The following is a 20,489-nucleotide window of genomic DNA, read 5'->3' on the forward strand; positions in this document are numbered from 1 at the left end:
TAGTATACCATGTTGTACATTTATGCAGATTATTAAATGAAATATTTTGAGATGTGTTGTTGGTCCTTAGTTCTGATGTGGTGTTTTTAAAGACGAAGAAAATGTGACATAGCTACAGGTATGCATGATAAAGATGTTTTATATTAGTTAAGACGTAGAGGACAAGGTGGTTCGGACATTTCTCTCTACTAGACGGAGAAGAGAAGCAAATTAGAGTACAGAGTAGACTTTTAAAAAATAGTTCGGGCTGAGAGCAGAGAAACCCTTATTTCTTTATTAAAGAATAACATTTAATACACATAAACCATCTATGGTGGGAAGGGCTGTCGATGTGAGTGTTGAGTTTAGCTCCAGTTCACCTTCCTCTTAACGCAGCGACAGGAATCAGACGCTGCCACAGACTTGAATCCTGCAACCTGGCGATGAAGAAGCTCAAAACGAACAATTTAAATAGTTTAGACAACAGAGAGATCTAGACTACAAAATTTAGTGTTATTTAGGAGAAATGTGCACAATTTAGTGCTCTACAATGTTTTAGACACGATCATTAACCACGGTTATTAAGCATTAAGCAGTGTTATCATTGTGCTCCTGATGAGACAATGAGAATACCTCTTGACCTAGATTACACTATATTTTGTAGTCTATGTGTCTGACGTCGAAACGATATAAAGAATTAATTTTGAGCCTCTTCATCGCCGACTTTTTTGGATCTCTTCTGACGAACATGACTCCAGATTCCAGCAGTCAAGATTTCCAGGAGGGATGACATCAGATTCAGAAAACGCTAAGAGGCCCCTAAGAGGAACGTGAACTGGAGCTGAAGTTAACATTTAATACTTGAAGGGAAATGTTTAACGATATGGACTAGTCTACCGAAAGACTTATCTTGTACTTAATATTAAAAAAAACCACGGAATGGAGTACAGTGGATCACTGGATTTCCTTAACGGTCTTTAGAGCGAGAAAAGGGGGCGAGACGTTGGCGTCTGCCATGACATCAGGGGCCCTGACCTTGCCTGGCGCTGTATCCATGTACTGAAGCCCTTCAGTGGCGATGTCCCTTGCCACAACACCAGGCTCCGGTTACCAGAAACTAATTAGGCGAGACAAACACAACTGTTTCTCACTTGCGTAACACACCACAGCGCCGGAGGGTCTTCTATCGCTCAAGTGATATCAAAGCCAGTTTATAGATTTTTACATATCAAGTACTTTTATCCCGGTAAGATGTTATTTGTTTGAAGACAATATTCTTGTGGCATGCATAGTTAGGTGTAAATTATGGTATTGCAAATTTTTATTCGGCTTTTCTAGTAACAATCGCTATACTTCTTACCTGATATGAAAATACCTTCAAAATTAGCCAAAGTACTGGGGTATCACGTAACACTATGTGTACCTTCTACTTTCTCCTACACCTTTAGTTACTTAGTTGTTGTAATATATATACATATAAATATATATATATATTTATATGTATATATATTATAATATTTTAGTAGAATAGATGGTTGTTTTAATATAAAAATAGCCTGCATAAAATACTATGAAACACATTACGTAGTTTATCCAGCTGGGTATTTTTAATGGGTGATTTTAGTCTTACTTTTGGTCCACTTACGTTTTCTTGGAACACAGCTAATATAATATCGTAAACTATATTTCCCTATATCCTACAGTTAGTTGGAAGGTTAAAAGTGATAAATTTTATTTCAATTTTGTCACCGGTCACGACAAACATGCATGAAGTTAATATTCTTCCCTAATTTGGCAACTAGGTGATGACTATATGACTTATAAAGTCATAAAGATCGTACATAAATTAACTACTTACTTATAAATTACTTAATGTAAAATGATATTAATATTAATCATTTTAATTAATTTTAGAACTTGTAAACCAATGAAGAAATGTTGTTGGAACTGAAATGAAATAAAATATACTCACCATGTCTTTTTCTATTAAACTCTGGAATTTCTGTGATCCGTCTACACTAATTTACACAAGCTTAAGGCAAATTATGTAAACTACTTTGAATATGTAACAGTTGAATACGTTTATCGCCAGGGTAACATTTTAAATACATTATGGATGAACTCTCTCATTACTGCCAGTAATTACTGCATTAACATCCACTAAGTTGGCCTCTCGGATCGAGTTCTAGTTTTTAGATAGTTTAAAAACGAGGTGCCACATAATTGATAGTGGCTGTGACGTTTGTCAGTCTCACTGCAGCCGGGGTGGCTCCGATTGATTCCAGGGCGTGTTCTGTTCCTAATTATGCCCTTAGGCCAACTAATTGGTCTACAACTGAGGCCCCACGCCGGGCGCCCGGGACATCTGTTGTCACAACAAGTAAGCAGTTCAGTAGCCATTTCCCGCCGCGCCGCGCCGTCTCTATATACTTCAGTTGGAATGGTGATTCGGGATACAAGCAGACTACCCATACAGAACTAAATCTTTACATCCGGCCGCCAGACAGTATAATTGTGCCAGCCTAGTACGTAACAGCCTTCAATGAGGCTTAGCAAATTCCTATCTGAGGAAATGCACAGTCAGAACTCATTCATGGCTATGGAGAAAAGTGCCATGAGAAATTTAATGGCTGCAGATGAAATCTTTCTCGATATATCTCGATATATACGGATAGTTTGGCTACATGTGTTGCTATGTAACATGAAATGCTATATGATTGTACTCACTATGTTTACGAATTCATTTATGTTTATAAATCCCATGGGGTAACAAGAACCGTCATCGAAATCGATGTTCGGTTCCTTCTTAAATTATCGTGCGGGAAGAGACAGAAATTACGTTTTTCCAGCCCCTTGAGTAATAAGGCTTCGCTAACGCTCAGCAAATAAAACACCAGGACAGTACAAGGATTTGAAACTATGTACACATTTACTATAAAACTTCAACTAGTGTGGTGTAACAGGTACAACTACATCAAGTAGTTGTGAAACATGATGCAGTAACTTATTGTACGTATAATTGATTTAATTTATATAAATACTACACCTATCTATGCGGCTCGCTCGCAATTTCCTGCTGAGTAATAGGAATGTTATTGTTATATACTTTTTCAGGAGACTTACTTAATGGTGATAAAAAATATTCCATCCTTCTGGACCATACAAGAATAGTTGGACTCTTAAGTTTGGAGAGAAGTTTTGGAGTTCTGAGTTCAGAGAGCGAAACAAAATGTTTAAATACCAACTAAATTCTAAATAGAATCTATCCCTAACTCCATGGAAATAATTGAATAGCTCCAATGATTTCAGTAAAACACACACACACACACACACACACACACACACACACACACACACACACACACACACACACACACACACACACACACACACACATATATAATAAAAATTATTTTTTTCTAAGGAACTAAATCTAAATCCAATTATCGTATGAATCATTACTGAAAAATGGACGCGATGCCCTCTCGACGATTTGAAGTCAAAAAATTTGCTTTTAATGTCTAGTGTTTTTCTTTATGGTTCCATTTGATATGGTTACGGGTTCACTGCGATCGCTTGTTTCCTCAAATTTTAGTTACGGAGCGAATGGTTAGTTGAATCACGTTAGTTCTCAATCCCTCTGTTTATATTCTTTCAGCTGCCGTAAATAATTATATCACCCACAATGTAAAAGGAATCACTTTTGAGTACCATATAAGTACACTTTAACAATTTTGTTTATCAAGCAAATTCCAGAATAAACTAATTGGATAGATCAGATGCGTAATATTATTTGTCAAAACTAAATGGATCACACAACGCAGCTGGTATTTATTCATGCAAATATGTACAAAGTACTGGTATACTGTGTGGCACGTTGTGTTCTGTTACTCGTTTAGCTGTAAAATATATTCTCTGTCTTTACAATACAAATATTTTCCTTAAGTTATTTTCCAGGGTATTTGTGGGTTGTATTTCGGAATAAAGGTATCGCTAAGTCTTATTCTTATATATAAGTAATATAAAAGCCAAATGTCTTTCAAATTTGTCGAAAATGTTTTACGTGAGTATCAAACATCCAAACATCTTCACAAACTTTCGCATATATAATACATAAATAAACATATTAACATTACTAAGCGAACATTTTAAAGATCCGTCCTACGAAAATCTCTCACCTAACATTAAAATATTTATGGTTAATATACTTCCGGCTTGAACGTTATGTTCGAGAATTAAGTTCAAGTCAAATGCACTTCAATTCAATATAAATCTAGATTAAGTAATATAAGTCTAATTCTTTCACTTCACTAAGAAAGAAATGTTAGCCAAAGAATGTGTCGATACAGTGGCGCCGCGTCGACTCAGAGAATTATCGCGGCCATGGACACAGACAGTCTGACAGACAGAGAAAACATCGGGCGAATACAGTGCTGATAGGTTCTGAGGATCATGACGTAATGTAACATTAATAGCGAGCATTTCAGTGCATGGGGCACAACTGGTTTAGTGAGAGGGCACTCACTCTATTATTAAAAAAAAGAGTTCTTGTATAAATATTTGTATTTGTATTTTACTAATTATTTTTAAAGGCTGAGAAAATAAAATATTGGCTGTCTGTAGTTTAAGAGCCAAGAAGTTCTTTTTTATAGAAATCCATAAAGAAATTTTTTCTAAGACAGAAATCAAGCGTTAGACGTGTAATTTTGGTGGATGTTGAAATGTTTATAAATATAGAGTGATAATGTTTTCTCAGATAGTATTTTTCTCAGCTTAATAAACATAAAAACCTACCGTCGGACACATAGTTAGTAGTTACATCTCCGTCTATCAACTATATAAAGAGATTGGAAGTCCCCACTTAAGTGGTCTGTCTGTATACGGTTTGTTTTTTGACCCAAATTAACATCTGATACCTCATAGTTAGTTAGATACCTTGAAGCGCATCATGAAGAATAAGAAATATATGATCCAAAAAATGTTCATTTAATTTTCAATTCTTTTGATTTCCCCTCATTTTAATTTCTACAAAAACTGGTATTGATTATAAAACACAAATTTGCTCACGGCTTCTGAACTATTAGTAAAAAACTTCTACGACGTTAAGTTAAAACTGTTATCTAATGAGGCTATTTTAATTTCATTCCCGAAGAACAATTCAGAACCTTAAACTGGTTTAAGGGGTTTTGTTTTTGGGGGTCAGAGTTCCGCAATGGGCATTGTTTTACAGAGAATAGTTGTATACATAAGTTTCCCGAAATTATCACTGATCATAAAATGCACTAAGCAGTTGAACGCTTATAAATCGTAAATTTAAAATTATTCATCCTGCATAAACCTTATTAATAATTTTAATAATATTAACATCCCATTTTAGCATTTAACATCTCAAAGTCATCACATTACGATCAGCTCCTAAGAACTTGCTGTACTGGCGGCTATTCTTTTAGTTTTTGACCCCATGAAATCAATTTTAACCCTGAAACACTCTCATGCCTTAATTAATTGTAGTCGTAGAATTATTTTAGGTGTACCATGTTAATAATATGAATAATACGCACCCAAAACGGTTTTTAGGGGTTCCGATGTTTTAGTTTTATTTTAATGATAGTTTAGTTTCACAATTTTCAGGACAAACAGAAAAGCAATTCGACCCGTATTGATAATACTCCACCATTCTTTCACCAAAAGTAAGGAAATGTTTAATGTTTGGGGAAATCATGGTCATTACATAACAAAAGGTTTATTTTGCAGTATTATTGCAGTTATAATATTATTAGTTTATGGAATTATGTATAGTTGTACAAACTCTATAAAAAGGTAACTAAAATCATGTGCTGATAGTCTTTCAGATACCACAAATAATAATAAACAGGTTCTTATTGTTAGTATTATACATCTGTATAATAAATTTCCCTATCTTTAAATCCACTTTCGTACAAAATTAACACATTGATCCAACTGTTACACCCCCATCCGCTTTACGGGCAAAACTCAGTGCAATGTGTGCCATTGTTTCCCATCTTCGTCCGTGAAACTTTTTTATATCAAGTTTTTTTTATATCAATATATAATATATCAATATATATATATATATATATATATATATATATATATATGTGTGTGTGTGTGTGTGTGTGTGTGTGTTTTGATTTGTTGTGTGCCGTCATAGACACATAAGGGAAGAAGATAAATTTTAAATTGTGAATGAATTCCCTCATACGCTAAAATTTAAACTAAAATTCTGGCTTTGAGGGTGCAAAAGTTTTTGGCATGTGCTACCATGAGGACAATAATAATAGGCTGATTTTTTGTACAAAATTTACCAAAAACGAGATTTTTATAATACTTACAGTAGTAGTATTAGGAAATGATTTGGCCTAATTGAATTTATTTAATACATTGAAATTACAATAGAAAAAAGAGGTATGAAGTAACGTACGTGTTACTGGGAAGCTCTGTTGTTCATGATGCTGCAAACTGCCAGAAGGAACAAGGTTTCTTTGGAAGCCCATGACGTTCGCATATTTTACGTGAACTACGTGACGTTAGCAAGCCAGAAACTTGCGCACCAGTGCTTACGATGTTTTGGATCCGGTGTTGTGTGTGTGTGTGGGGGGGGGGGTGTTGGTATATGATCTCTAGTTACAGTCAGCAGTCAGATAAGTGGTTCGGTGTTTTTGTCATTGTTAAACAGTATCTGCTGAGTGGGAGAATCATGCTATTTTTATTAGAAAGTATTCGTAGTGTGTCTAAAGTATGTGCGGATCTGAATTGTTGTAAGATTTTTAAAATTATTGCTACCAGCCATACCTGTTCCCTATGTCTGTCTATTATTATATGTAATTCGTAAATTTTGTAACATGTTAATGACACGTTGCTATGGATATCATGATATTCGTCTCAGAATTTACGAACCAGCTGCATTGAAACAACCTTTTATGTCCATAAAACAATGCTTAATCTCAAGTTTATATCTTGAGTTTCTAGTTGTAGAATGATATGATAATATGAGTAATAAGCATCCAAACGATTATTAGTTTTCTTCTTACGTGTGTACTTTTGAGTTTTCAAGAGATTTTTTATAAATTAAATTAAAAGAATTAAACAAAATAATAAGCCTTTCGGTGTGTATCGTTTATACCCTTCAAATGATTCAACGGCCAAAATAAGGGCGTAATTGAGGCAATATTGTTCTTATACGTCTAAAATAAAGATGACCATCAGTACAGCCTGATATTCATTTTGGGCCTTTTTTAGCAGACTATTTTTGGATCACTGCAGACTAACAAAATACCAGATTCTAGTAGTCAAGTCTGTTACAGAGTCAAATTTAAGTCACTTAACTAAGAAGAAGCTGATATGGAGCGTACTATACTGTACATTCACATTGAACCAACCCGTCCCAACGTTACGTGTATTAGGTTTTAATTACACGTATGTGCCTGCACTTTATACGGGATCGATCGCAATATCGTGGCGGCACATGAACGCAGTATACCGTGGTGCAGCACGTCAAACATTTAATCTTGTAAGTAACGACTCATCATCACAAGGCACGCCGCGAGGGAATAGAACAACAATAGTGGGCCTACTTCACAGATTGCGGAATTGAAATCATCGTTGTGCCATCGTTTCGAAGTGCCCGCGGAGTAATGAGTGATGCATTTACTTATCGCGGCGCGGAGCGGGGGCGGCAAGGGTTGGGCCGGGGCTTTTACCGCAACGAGCCGAGGACTGATAACAAAGAGAGGGAGGGAACTCATCTACATGTGGCGGGGAATGTCGGTAATGTTCGGACAGTGAGAGGGAATGCGGGCAGGAGCTTAGCGGCGTGGCGGGGCTGTTCTGATTGAAAAATATGGCGGTAACGCTCACTTAGTCAAGGGTGCACTGTCCCTGCAATCAATAACAAAACCTTTTATGTAAACATATGAAAACGTTTTCGGTTGAGGGTGGGAGGGTTCTTCAAAAATAATAGTGTTATTAATTTCAGTTTAGATGTAAATACCTGTTTCACAATTTAGTACTCATACAGACTATTCTTCTGTTCCTACTGAAGGCAATAATGAAACATGTAAACCCACGATGAAAATAACTGTTTGAAAGCTAGTATCATTAATAAAGTACAGTATACAATGTATGCAGTGAATACTGATTTGGATCACCCGAGTGAACTGGTCAGAAACACGCAGGGAAACCAATAAGTCACCTCCTGAATGCCGATCGTTCCACGCATTCTACAGGTGTTCGCACTCACAAACTATCCCAGCATTGCAGACCACTGGACCAACAAATAACCCGAGACTATCGATTCACCAGACATTGCCCCACGCTCACTATACTGTATGCACCTTGCTTACAAGCTGTGGTTATAAGCGTCTATTGAGCCATACATACCTCTTTGATAGCAAAATTCTTGTATAATTAGTTATTAGATATAAGAGGAACAAATCTCGATTGCCTTAATATACAGGGTGATTCGGTTAGTGTTACCGGCACTTTCTGAGCTGATTGTACTATAAAAAATAAAGAAAAAAGTTCATATAAACATGGGTCCGGAAATGCTTCCTTACTGGGTTATGGCCAATTGAAGATTTCACCAAAAATTGTGTGCAGGAGGTCAAATGATGATTTGCCGCGTGTTTATGAAGAGATATTTATAGGCGAATGCAACTTTTTCTAACGGATTTTTAGATGAGAAATTGAATAAAGTTCATCTCATAGCTGTATCTCATTTAGTTTTTTTGTTGTTATACTACAAAAAACAGAAATAAAATAATTTTGAAAACACTTTTTTAAGGTTTAACGGACAATTATTTTGTTAAATAGGCATTGAAGACCCACATTTTTACAAAGAAACTTGCAGAAAATTTAATTCTGAATAAAATTATGTGCCACACACGGCTATTAACAGCGAAGTATTAGTTTCTGGAATTTAATTTTACAACAAACATTCTACCAAGCAAGAAATACCTATTTAGTTTAGTAAGCTTTAGATGAAAAACAATAATTTATTTAAAACTTAATTTAAATTGCATCCTAATAAATCTTATGTGTAGGCTACTCTATGTCATTAAAATGCGGTTTTCCTTTGCTTTGGAATTTCTTGCTTGGTAGAATGTTTGTTGTAAAATTAAATTCCAGAAACTAATACTTCGCTGTTAATAGCCGTGTGGCACATAATTTTATTCAGAATTAAATTTTCTGCAAGTTTCTTTGTAAAAATGTGGGTCTTCAATGCCTATTTAACAAAATAATTGTCCGTTAAACCTTAAAAAAGTGTTTTCAAAATTATTTTATTTCTGTTTTTTGTAGTATAACAAAAAAACTAAATGAGATACAGTTATGAGATGAACTTTATTCAATTTCTCATCTAAAAATCCGTTAGAAAAAGTTGCATTCGCCTATAAATATCTCTTCATAAACACGCGGCAAATCATCATTTGACCTCCTGCACACAATTTTTGGTGAAATCTTCAATTGGCCATAACCCAGTAAGGAAGCATTTCCGGACCCATGTTTATATGAACTTTTTTCTTTATTTTTTATAGTACAATCAGCTCAGAAAGTGCCGGTAACACTAACCGAATCACCCTGTATAGATAAAAGTGAAGTTTATGCATGAAAATTATAAAATCACCTCTCTATACGACGAGGTATGAATATGCCATACGTGTCACCTAGTCTATATAACAGATATCGCTTAAGTTGTAAGCAAATATGTTAAACCGTTCTATAATAGTTTTCAGTTTGTTTACAAATGTATTTATTGCGTGATCCTTGTTACCTTCTTGGTTACCTGTAAAACAAATGGAAACAATGTTTGCAAAAGAAATAAATTAAATGGAGTGACATCCACCATTAATGAACATGATTTTTCCTACATAGAAATCAAACTTCATGGATAATTTCAATGGTAAGTTCTTTCTTGAGATATTATGTTTACAGACAGATCTCAATGAAATTTTCCAGCCTCTCGAATTATAAGGCTTCGCTAATGCTCAACCAATAAATGTAACTTCTATTAAACATTCCACTATTATTCTTTTATACCGAACTCATTTTAGAGTATTACACCGACAGTCATTTAGTTTTACTTTGTCTGCTGGCACGTTGTTGTACTAAAAAATTGATACACTGAACAATATTTATTTCTTAATATTTATGTGTTATCAACTTAATTTTAGGATTTTTAGCTATTTTTTGCCTGTGTGATATTGTAGTTATTCATTTATTAAGGTAATTATGATCATTTGGATTTATCATTCGACTGAGATTTATTGAATTACTAGTTCGTTGATTGTTCGTTAATAAAAAAAAAAAAATACTAGAATTTTTAGTTGCTGCATTATAATTTTATTTCGTTAGATTAGAATGCAAAATTAGTGTTAACTAGATGCTCGTGTTATTAAGTACTTTAATATTTACATGTAAAATGTCACAAAACATAAGAAAATGTATGTACATTTTAAGAGCCATTAAAGTAAACCGCAAATCAAAACAAATTTCTTCCGGATCGAATGCAAATAAACTGAAGACCTAATTTTCTTGTAATATTTTATGGAAGTGAAGTAACGCAAGATCTACATTTGTTTAAGCGGTAAAATGTGTTTTACAGTATATGCCGTACTGGTAAAAAAGCATGTCGGATTTTTAGAAATTTGAAGTAAAAATCTTGTAGAAAGTCGAACACTACAACAACAAAACTACATTCTAAGTGACACCATGTTTCTCCTAGTTACTGTCACTTTGGTCAAGTCGGCTTCCCCGTTATATAGCTGTTCCAGATGTCAATAAATCCATAGATCCAATCACCAAGCCCGCATTTCGACTTTACTGCTGCCGGCCCTCAACCATTGCTTCTGATTGTCTTTTACACCCAGTCCTACTGCTGCTGGCCCTCAACCATTGCTTCTGATTGTCTTTTACACCCAGTCCTACTGCTGTCGGCACTCAACCATTGCTTCTGATTGTATTTTAAAATAAGTCCTACTGCTGCCGGCCATCAACCATTGCTTCTGATTGTCTTTTACACCCAGTCCTACTGCTGTCGGCACTCAACCATTGCTTCTGATTGTATTTTAAAATAAGTCCTACTGCTGCCGGCCATCAACCATTGCTTCTGATTGTCTTTTACACCCAGTCCTACTGCTGTCGGCACTCAACCATTGATTCTGATTGTATTTTAAAATCAGTCCTACTGCTGACTTTTTGTGTGCAGCTTGTCTTTTTATATAAAGCAAACCAAGATTATTGTATAACAATACACAATAAATATAGCTACTGTAATAAACGAATCTCAACAAAAACATTGGATACTTTTAATTATATTATAATCAATTAATTATATCAAAAGGGAAACAAGTAGACATAGGCAAAACAGCCGAAATGGAAGTTATTGGTGCAATATAACCAATAACAATAGAAAATAACAATAATAGTTCTCGCTCAGTGATCTCTATGCAATATTTAGGATATCTATATTGGCTGAAGAGGTTTGAAAACAAATCAACGGGAGAGTTAAGATTGTTTTATCACTAAATAGTCCTGTATCTCTGTTTTGCAAAGTTTTAGTTTATCCTTATGAATAGAAAAATCACATAAAACCTCAAAACAATATTGTATAGGTAAACTATTTTTCAGTAGCTAGCTCGAAGATAGTTTCAATTATTACAGTAAAATTGTTCATTAAATTATATTGTGAAAATGTTATTAAAATTTAGGGTTTATAAAAATATACTTCGTAATATATTGTATTTATTTCATTTACTTCTTATTGGAATGGGAATACATTTATTGCGGTGAATATTATTTAAACCTTCTCTCACCTGTTAGTAAATGAAACTATTTCCACTAGTGATAACGATTTGAGATACCGTATGAACCATTTATTCACAATTACCCCATTAATCACATAAAAAGTGGTTTTCACTTTTATATTTTACTAGCTGTTACCCGCGGATTCGCACGTAATTTTTAGAACCGAAGTCCTTATAAAAAGCAATTATGATGTAATATGATGGGAGTCCTACAAACATTTTAAAAACGTAAGTAGGCATACATCAGGTAGATATTATTAAGTTCATGGTAAATAGTATCAGAGTTTAACTTAATTATTATATCATGTTTGGCACGTTTAGGAGCATTTCTGGTTCTAATTAATTATATACATAACGTCACAGCTGAATCTGCCTTGTAATCCCGATCAAGAAAACACAAATCTCGGATCACACTTATCTCTGAAACTTACTTTGGTCAAAAAGCGTATATTTCCAGTCATATATTTCAGGTCTAAGATATTTCCAGTACCATAGTAGAGTTTGCCTTGTTGTTCTGACGAAGAAAAAAAAAATATACTTACATGGGACCGAGATGCCTACTTCGGTTAAAAATTGCCTACTTAAGACCGTTTAAATTCACTTTCCTACTATGTCACAGGTTAGCTTGCCATATTGCCTTGATTAAAATACTATATACAGTACGTTCGATTATATAGTTCTCAGAAATCTATTTTTGTCAAAATCGTGTTGACATAGGTGAGTTTGCTAGGACTGAAAAGCCTATTACGACCTAGGGGGAAGTCCTACCAACTTCTTATGTACTTCCGGTATAAGGGGGAAATCCTTATTAAGGTTATGCAATATTCCAAAATAATCGTTATTAAAGTTTTGCGTTACACTTGTTTTTTGGACTGTAGCCAGGGAAAGAATGAATCGTTAAGATATGTTAGTATTCATTTCTCTGTTTTTCCGCAAGCCATTGTTAAAATGTAATATCATAATGTCAAGGAAGCCCACCAGATTGAAGTAACTTATGTGAAAACATTCATAACTTTGTTCATTAAGGTTAGTTTTATAACAGTATTTAATGCATTAGATGATTTTATTTTGTCACTGGCGGAATCTGGAGTAAACTTTATATATTAATGTTTTATTTACTATCTGCATTACACTACCGATCAAGCACTGTTTACTTATTATTTATAAAATTTAAATGTAAACAGATGTTTCAGAAAGTTTGTCGAATTATAGCTGTCAACAGCTGTTTAGTGCCAGTTTAATTTGAATTATGAAACGTTATTACGTCTCGTTCTTATCATAACATTTGAATGTAAACCAACTAATTTTTCAATTCGAATTCGACTTTATTTGGTGAAATGAATGTGTTATGGGTGGTAAAAAGCACTCTAAGTGTTAATTCAGCCCAAAAGCTATACTTGTTTCAAATTTCAGCACAATCCGTATAGCAGTTTCAGCGTTATTCGAGGATAAACCTCCAAACATCTAAACAGCTAAACATACAAATATCCAAACATTCAAACTTTCGCATTTATAATATTAGTGGGATTTATATTTATAATTTATTAATGTAGATTGAAAATTATCTATAAAGATATTTATATTATTAAATACATCAGTATTAAAATAATATTGCAACACTTTAAATTAATACTTGTACTCAATCTTTTACATGAGTTATTAGTTTTAAATATTCCGGCTAGTAATCGCTTCGACCCTTTTGTGACTACACCACTTTTGTAAAAAACATTTTGAACTGTTGTCTGTTTCTTTATTCATGCAACACAGCAGAGAGCTTAGAATGAAGACTAGTTTACAATTAATTTCCTTTAAGTACAATGCCTAAGTTATAAAAACACCCCCACAGTAATATCCTCATATATTACTTTGGTCTGTAACAGTTCACATTTTTTAGTTACCAATTTATCACAAACATTTTTATCCCTTCAAACCAGCCATATTTTACTATGTGGTAATCGAAGAGACTTTCATATAAATATTTTTCTTATCATTATAGTCTCCGCCTTGAAGTTCTGAAATTATTTTAACCAAGATCAGTGTTCTTATCCTATAATTAAGTACGTTTTCTTTCATCATTTGTTTTCGACACAATTTAGATTAGAAGAAAATAGTATTAATATTTTTAAATTGTTAGGCTTACGCGGCCGGCAGAATTCTTTTCAGCAACAAATTTTAAACCAATACTGAAAATACTTTTAGTTTTAAATTTTTTGACTGAAGATAGCTCTACACGACGAAGAGGTAGTACAAATTTAATGTAATAACTTTTAATGCTGTGTGAATAGCAAAATCTATATATATATATATATATATATATATATATATATATATATATATATATATTACAGGGTGTATATTATGTCTGGAAAACACCCAAATATATCCTTTAATAATTTAAATATAAATTTGAAACCTCTTACAATCGTGATAGAGATTGGGCATCTACTTTTTGGAACAATGTTTTGTTATGTCACACCAACGGGGGACGTCCTGCGAGGGTATCGTGAATATTCTTAATGGAAGCCTATACCTTGTGATACATAATTTTTAAAGGTAATAGCTTACTGAATTGAATGCCACAAACCGCATCTCAAAGGAATTATTCTATCAGAAAATAGAGCATTTTTAGTATTGAAAATTTACTGATGTTCAACAATGTAATTTTATACATGGTTCTTGCCACAAAATGTGTTACACAAATTTTTTAGCATTTTTTTAAATGTTCAATTAAATAAAACAAAAATTTTTCATTTTAAGCTGGTTCTATTAGCAACAATTTGCCAGTTTTTTTATTACAGTACAATTATGGAAATACTTATGTTATTGATTTCTTATTACAAAATAAAAAATAATGTATGCTGTTAGAAAAGTCTTACAACAAACGTTTTTACCTGCATTTGGTGTCAAAGCAATTGTTCGAACTGTGTTCCTTCTACGGTTTAACAATGAGCCAATCTTGTGTAAAATGATTCGACAGAGTTGCCTAACATTTCTTCAGTTATCAAAGCAATCTCCTCTATAATCCTGTTTCTTAGGTCTTCCAAATTATGAGGCTTTCTTCTATAAACATTGGATTTTAAAATGACCCCATAGGAAAATAATCGATTGGTGACAAATCCGGAGATCTTGGAGGCCATTCGATTTCTCCTCTTCGGCCAATCCATTTATGAGGAAACCTTAAATCCAAATACTCTCTTACCTGTCTCCCATAATGGGGTGGAGCACCATCCTGCTGAAACCATACATTATCAAAGTATTCTCCTGATGCAATTTGAATAGCTGGGATTATTTCATTTTGGAGCATATTGTAGTAAAGTTCGGCATTTAAATTTCCATTGATGAAAAAGGGTCCAACAATTTTGTTACCTAAAATTCCACACCATACGTTCAGTTTTTGTGGTTGCTGTGAATGGGACTCAGTAATCCAATGTGGGTTTTCACTAGCCTAGTAACGGCAATTGTGCCTGTTAACATTGCCATTTAGGAAAAATGTTGCCTCATCAGAAAATAGTATGTTGGTCAGAAAATCTCTATTGTCATCACATTTGCGCATCACAAGTTCACAAAACTCAACTCTTCTGTCGTAATCATCCTCACTTAACTGTTGGACTAAATGAACTTTAAATGGTTTGTATTTATTAATTTTCAAAATCTTACTCACAGACATTTAGGGTGCATATCATGTTGCTGTGCAGCTTTTCTGAGCGATGTATGTGGGTCTTCAATAAATGTTTGCAAAACATCTAGTGCATGTTCTTCATCTGTTGCAGATTGTATCCTACCCGACTTTGGCCGATTACGTACACTTCCTGTCATTTCAAAACGCTCAATAGTTTTTTGATATTGTTGAAACACTTATGGGATTTCTTTGTGGGAAAGTGTCATTAAACAAATTACAAACTTCCCGATAAGATCTTTGACGATCGCCATATCCTCGCATCATCAACAGAGTAATTCGTTCTCTTTCAGGGACAATTCCATATTAAAATGCCAAATAAAAAACTGAACTACTGTAATTAAAGGGCTCTGTGGTGTAATGGTAGCACATTCACCCGGCAAGTGAGAGATCCGGGTTCGAGTCCCGGCGGAGCAAGTACTTTTTGTGATTCAATGTTTATTGAAATTAAATTAGGCTATTGCCAATTATACAAATTTAATAAATGTAACCAAGTCTTTTGACAGGTATTTGGTCTTCCGATCATATGTTAGTTTGGTTATTTAAAACGCATATGTGACAGATACGGCCAAATACAATATAATTGAATCGTAAAAAGTAAGGGCTCTGTGGTTGTAATGGTAGCACATTCACCCGGCAAGTGAGGAGATCCGGGTTCGAGTCCCGGCGGAGCAAGTACTTTTTTGTGATTCAATGTTTATTGAAATTTAAATTAGGCTATTGCCCAATTATACAAATTTAATAAATGTAAACAAGTCATTTGACAGGTATTTGGTCTTCCGATCATATGTTTAGTTTGGTTATTTAAACGCATATGTGACAGATACGGCCAAATACAATATAATTGAATCGTAAAAAGTAAGGGCTCTGTGGTGTAATGGTAGCACATTCACCCGGCAAGTGAGAGATCCGGGTTCGAGTCCCGGCGGAGCAAGTACTTTTTTGTGATTCAATGTTTATTGAAATTAAATTAGGCTATTGCCAATTATACAAATTTAATAAATGTAAACAAGTCATTTGACAGGTATTTGGTCTTCCGAATCATATTGTTAGTTTGGTTATTTAAACGCATATGTGACAGATACGGCCAAATACAATATAATTGAATCGTAAAAAAGTAAGGGCTCTGTGGTGTAATGGTAGCACATTCACCCGGCAAGTGAGAGATTCCGGGTTCGAGTCCCGGCGGAGCAAGTACTTTTTTGTGATTCAATGTTTATTGAAATATATATATATATATATATATATATATATATATATATATATATATATATAAAAGAAAGTCGTGTTAGTTACACTATTTATAACTCAAGAACGGCTGAACTGATTTGGCTGAAAATTGGTAGGGAGGTAGCTAAGGACTGGGAGAAGGACATAGGATACTTTTTATCCCGTTCCCGATTCAGGATTCCGCCCCACTGGTCTCTAAAAGTTACGGAAATACCCGTAAGAAATGCATTGCAGCAAACATATGTTATTCAGTGAAAGAGCCTGTTCAAATTTAATCAGCTGTTCTTTGTAAACATATATAATGCGACAAACAAATTATGTTTATATAATTTAATTACGATTTTAAATTTCTTTACATTTATAGTTTGAAAGCATAAAGTAAGCTTAAGAGAATCAGCAAATTTTGTTTCAATAAAATAAAAACCATACGCAATTTCGTTTAACATCTGGAGCTCATAATCATTAGACTGTAATAATATGTACCTAATATATGCCTATTTTCGTTTCAAAATTACATTGAGCGCCATCATTTATTACATCTTATGTGTGCAAATGAATTCGACTTTTGACTCCTGTCCACGCTGGGCTAATATAGTTCAATTGTATACAAAAATCATAGAATATTAGAGAAAAATTCCAGTTATTTCACAAGTGCATATTGAGACTGTTTTAAAATTTAAATCTTAAATAATTCATGAGCTTGGAGTATCTTTCAGTGACTATTTATCTCAGAAGGGTAATAAGGACGTTCAAAAGAAATATGCCTCCTATGTCCCAATTTTTCTGCAGGAAATCGCGTGCGAAGCCGTGGGTAACTGGGTATCTGGTTGTAATTGGTATTTTATTGAAAATCAAGAGTTTTCGTTATAAAATACTACGAATGTATTGACGAACTAGCTGTTACCCGCGGCTAATCGCGCATAATTGCTTTTACTAAGTAATATAAGGACTTTTCTAAAAATTGTGTGCGAAGCCGCGGGTAACAGCTAGTTTAGAAAATATTCTATTTCTTTTATATCAATTAATACCCTTTTCACTAATAACCTTTGATCCCTGAGCAACGTATCTGTCCTCTCATTGTACATAAATGTGATCGGTGATAAAACTTATTCTATTTTAACAAATAAATGCTCAACTTGTTTGGTTTAGTACATGTGAAAATAACCTGAGCAATTTATTATTTTTATCCAATAAATTATTTTCAATACATTTTTCTCAACAGATTTATCTCTGTAATAATAATACTCATTCTTATACTAATAAAGAGGTTTACCACTGTTACGGTGATAATTGCATTGTTAACTTTGGTATAAAAGGCGGTAGACAATGCAATATTGTCTTTATTTATTCATATATAAATGCCAACGTAAATTGTCTGTTGACCGAGTCGTTTTGCAGACCAAACAAAACAAAGAAGTGACAGAGAGCTCCATAAAATTGTTATCTGCACACAGAGATAGAAAATGTGACCGACAAAATTGTTTGAACTTTACTAGAGCAGACGGTATACATCACTTGTGTGCGAGAACATTCGGTGGAAGTGGAACAGGTCATGAGGCCAGACGTGCACTAGTTTCAATTCCAAGATCAAAAGCAAGAAATGAAAGGACCATGACAGGCGAGCTATATAATGACTGAAACAAAATGTCGGGCGAGACCCAGATATACGGTCTACGGTTATCGATTCTTACTTTGCGGAAAAATGTTTAATCAGCAGAATTCAACACTCTGCATTAATTAATGTTTTTAATTGCAAACATTTTAAAAATATACTTTTTATGAATATGTTTCTCTATTTTTATAAATATCTTACCATATAGTTGCCAGTTATTACTAACTATTAATGTGAGAATACACAAATAGTTTAGTAAAGTGAGGTGTAATTTTGTTACACGCTAAGTGCTGTTAGTTAATCAGTGATCATTAAAGTAGAGCAATCGTGGATTAATAAGTTAATGTGGATTCCAAACCAAGACGTGTCTGCAGGCTACACAGCTCTTCACAGGGAATGTCATTAATTTATTTATTTTTAAACTTTATTGCAGTGCAGTAACAAGAAATAAAACCATACTCAACAGCCATATTAATTACTACATCTCTAAATACAAAGATAAACCTAAAGATAGAAAAATTATCTATATCTGTAATAGTTTATGTAAACTAATCAACAGTTAATAACATAAACTTACAATTACAAATTAAAAAATTTTCAGATCCTTAAGAATAGGAAAAAAATTATAAAAGAAACGTAACACTTTGCACTGTAAACTAACCAGCCGCCTTAACAGACAAAGTCTAAGTACGGGAGAGCTAATGACAAAAAAATAATGAGGATAGAATATATTATGATTATCTTACCAAGCAGATAAAATCGAAACCCTCGTATACTAGTGTTGTAATGGAGAAATAAAGAAACATATCTCTGTATAAATTATGAATTTTAACATTACAATTTTGTAAGTTAATTTTTTAAACTATATTGTAAAAATGTAAGCGACAAGTATTGTATCAACGATGAATAATAAGTCGCGACCCGGAGGCGGGGACCCAAGTGACAGACTTCAAATTCGCATTAATTAAGTATTATTAACATTAAGAGCAACGATACATGAACTCCTGAACGCAGACAGGCTCCATATCACGTCAGTCTCATCCGCTACTGAGCTATAAAGCTTATAAAATTATAAAGTTTTTCTAGCTGTACCCCCACTTTAGAGCTATCATTTCAGTGCCTTTATTAAGGTCCAAGTTACAGGCAATATGGAACAGCCTGATTTGATGGTTAGGTCTATTACTACCATTGACTGTATCCAGAACAACACTAGGAATTCTGTTAACCTGTTCTTACTTATTGACCTCATCGAGAAGTATATGTTTGGTTGTCTTTGCTCCAAGTCACTGAAGGGGCAGCGTGAACGTCAGGACGAATCCACTGGCACGGGAAATCCAATTCCAATCACTACCGTCCAACCATCACCTAAGTTTAACCTTTAAATTTATGGGTTACTAAGATCTTCACACCAAGCTCATGATCTAAATAACAAAATTATTTTGTCTGACTTAAAATATTTTCTAAGTTTAACCTTAATTGATTAGGACTATATGACATGTGGAAATATCGATCTGGAATATTACCATGATATTGTATTATATGCAATAGCTGTCTTTGCAGAGCGCAAGCGAAACTAATGCCTTAAGTAACTCAGAAAGCATTATGTATGTCCTTAAGTTACATCGAGAACGCTTTGAGCTAAAGTTTAATACCATAGTTTTACCACATGAAGCCGACCCGTAATGTTCAACATCACGACAGTTCCATTGGGTTTTCCCTTTTATAGTTGATTGCAAAAAAATCCAAGGAAAATCTAAATATATTTTTCTGTATATTGTATAAAATTTTAATGAATAACGTTATAAATATTGGCGGTCAACCACGACTGATGCTAGTCAAATTGTACTACGGAAATTTTTACCAACTAAACAAGAACTAAACAGAAGGTTCCTCCTATTACGGGAAGATCTAGAGTACACTTCGTTTAATAAGGTGGTTGTCTTCCCAGCATATAAATAAATAATCAACAAGGCACCATTAACATAATTAATAAATCCATCCTGTCAGAGTTGATACGTACATCCTCCTCCAGTAGTAGTTTTAATCATCTTTCAGAAGCACAAAGAAACAATATTCTCATGTTTTGTCTTCGACATTACTTTAATCATGACACCTGTGGGGTCACTGTTCTACAGTTCTGCAACTCTGAAAAACCGAGCTATTCAAAACT

General features: G+C 33.9%; 1 protein-coding gene across 3 annotated transcripts in view; it reads left to right on the plus strand.

The window, feature by feature from the left end:
• LOC124356997 (kinesin-like protein CG14535) overlaps positions 1-20,489 on the plus strand; it is a 420,258-nt gene that overhangs the window by 79,336 nt on the left and 320,433 nt on the right. The window lies entirely within an intron of this gene.

Source organism: Homalodisca vitripennis, chromosome 3 (assembly GCF_021130785.1).
Source record: "Homalodisca vitripennis isolate AUS2020 chromosome 3, UT_GWSS_2.1, whole genome shotgun sequence".
NCBI lineage: Eukaryota > Metazoa > Arthropoda > Insecta > Hemiptera > Cicadellidae > Homalodisca > Homalodisca vitripennis.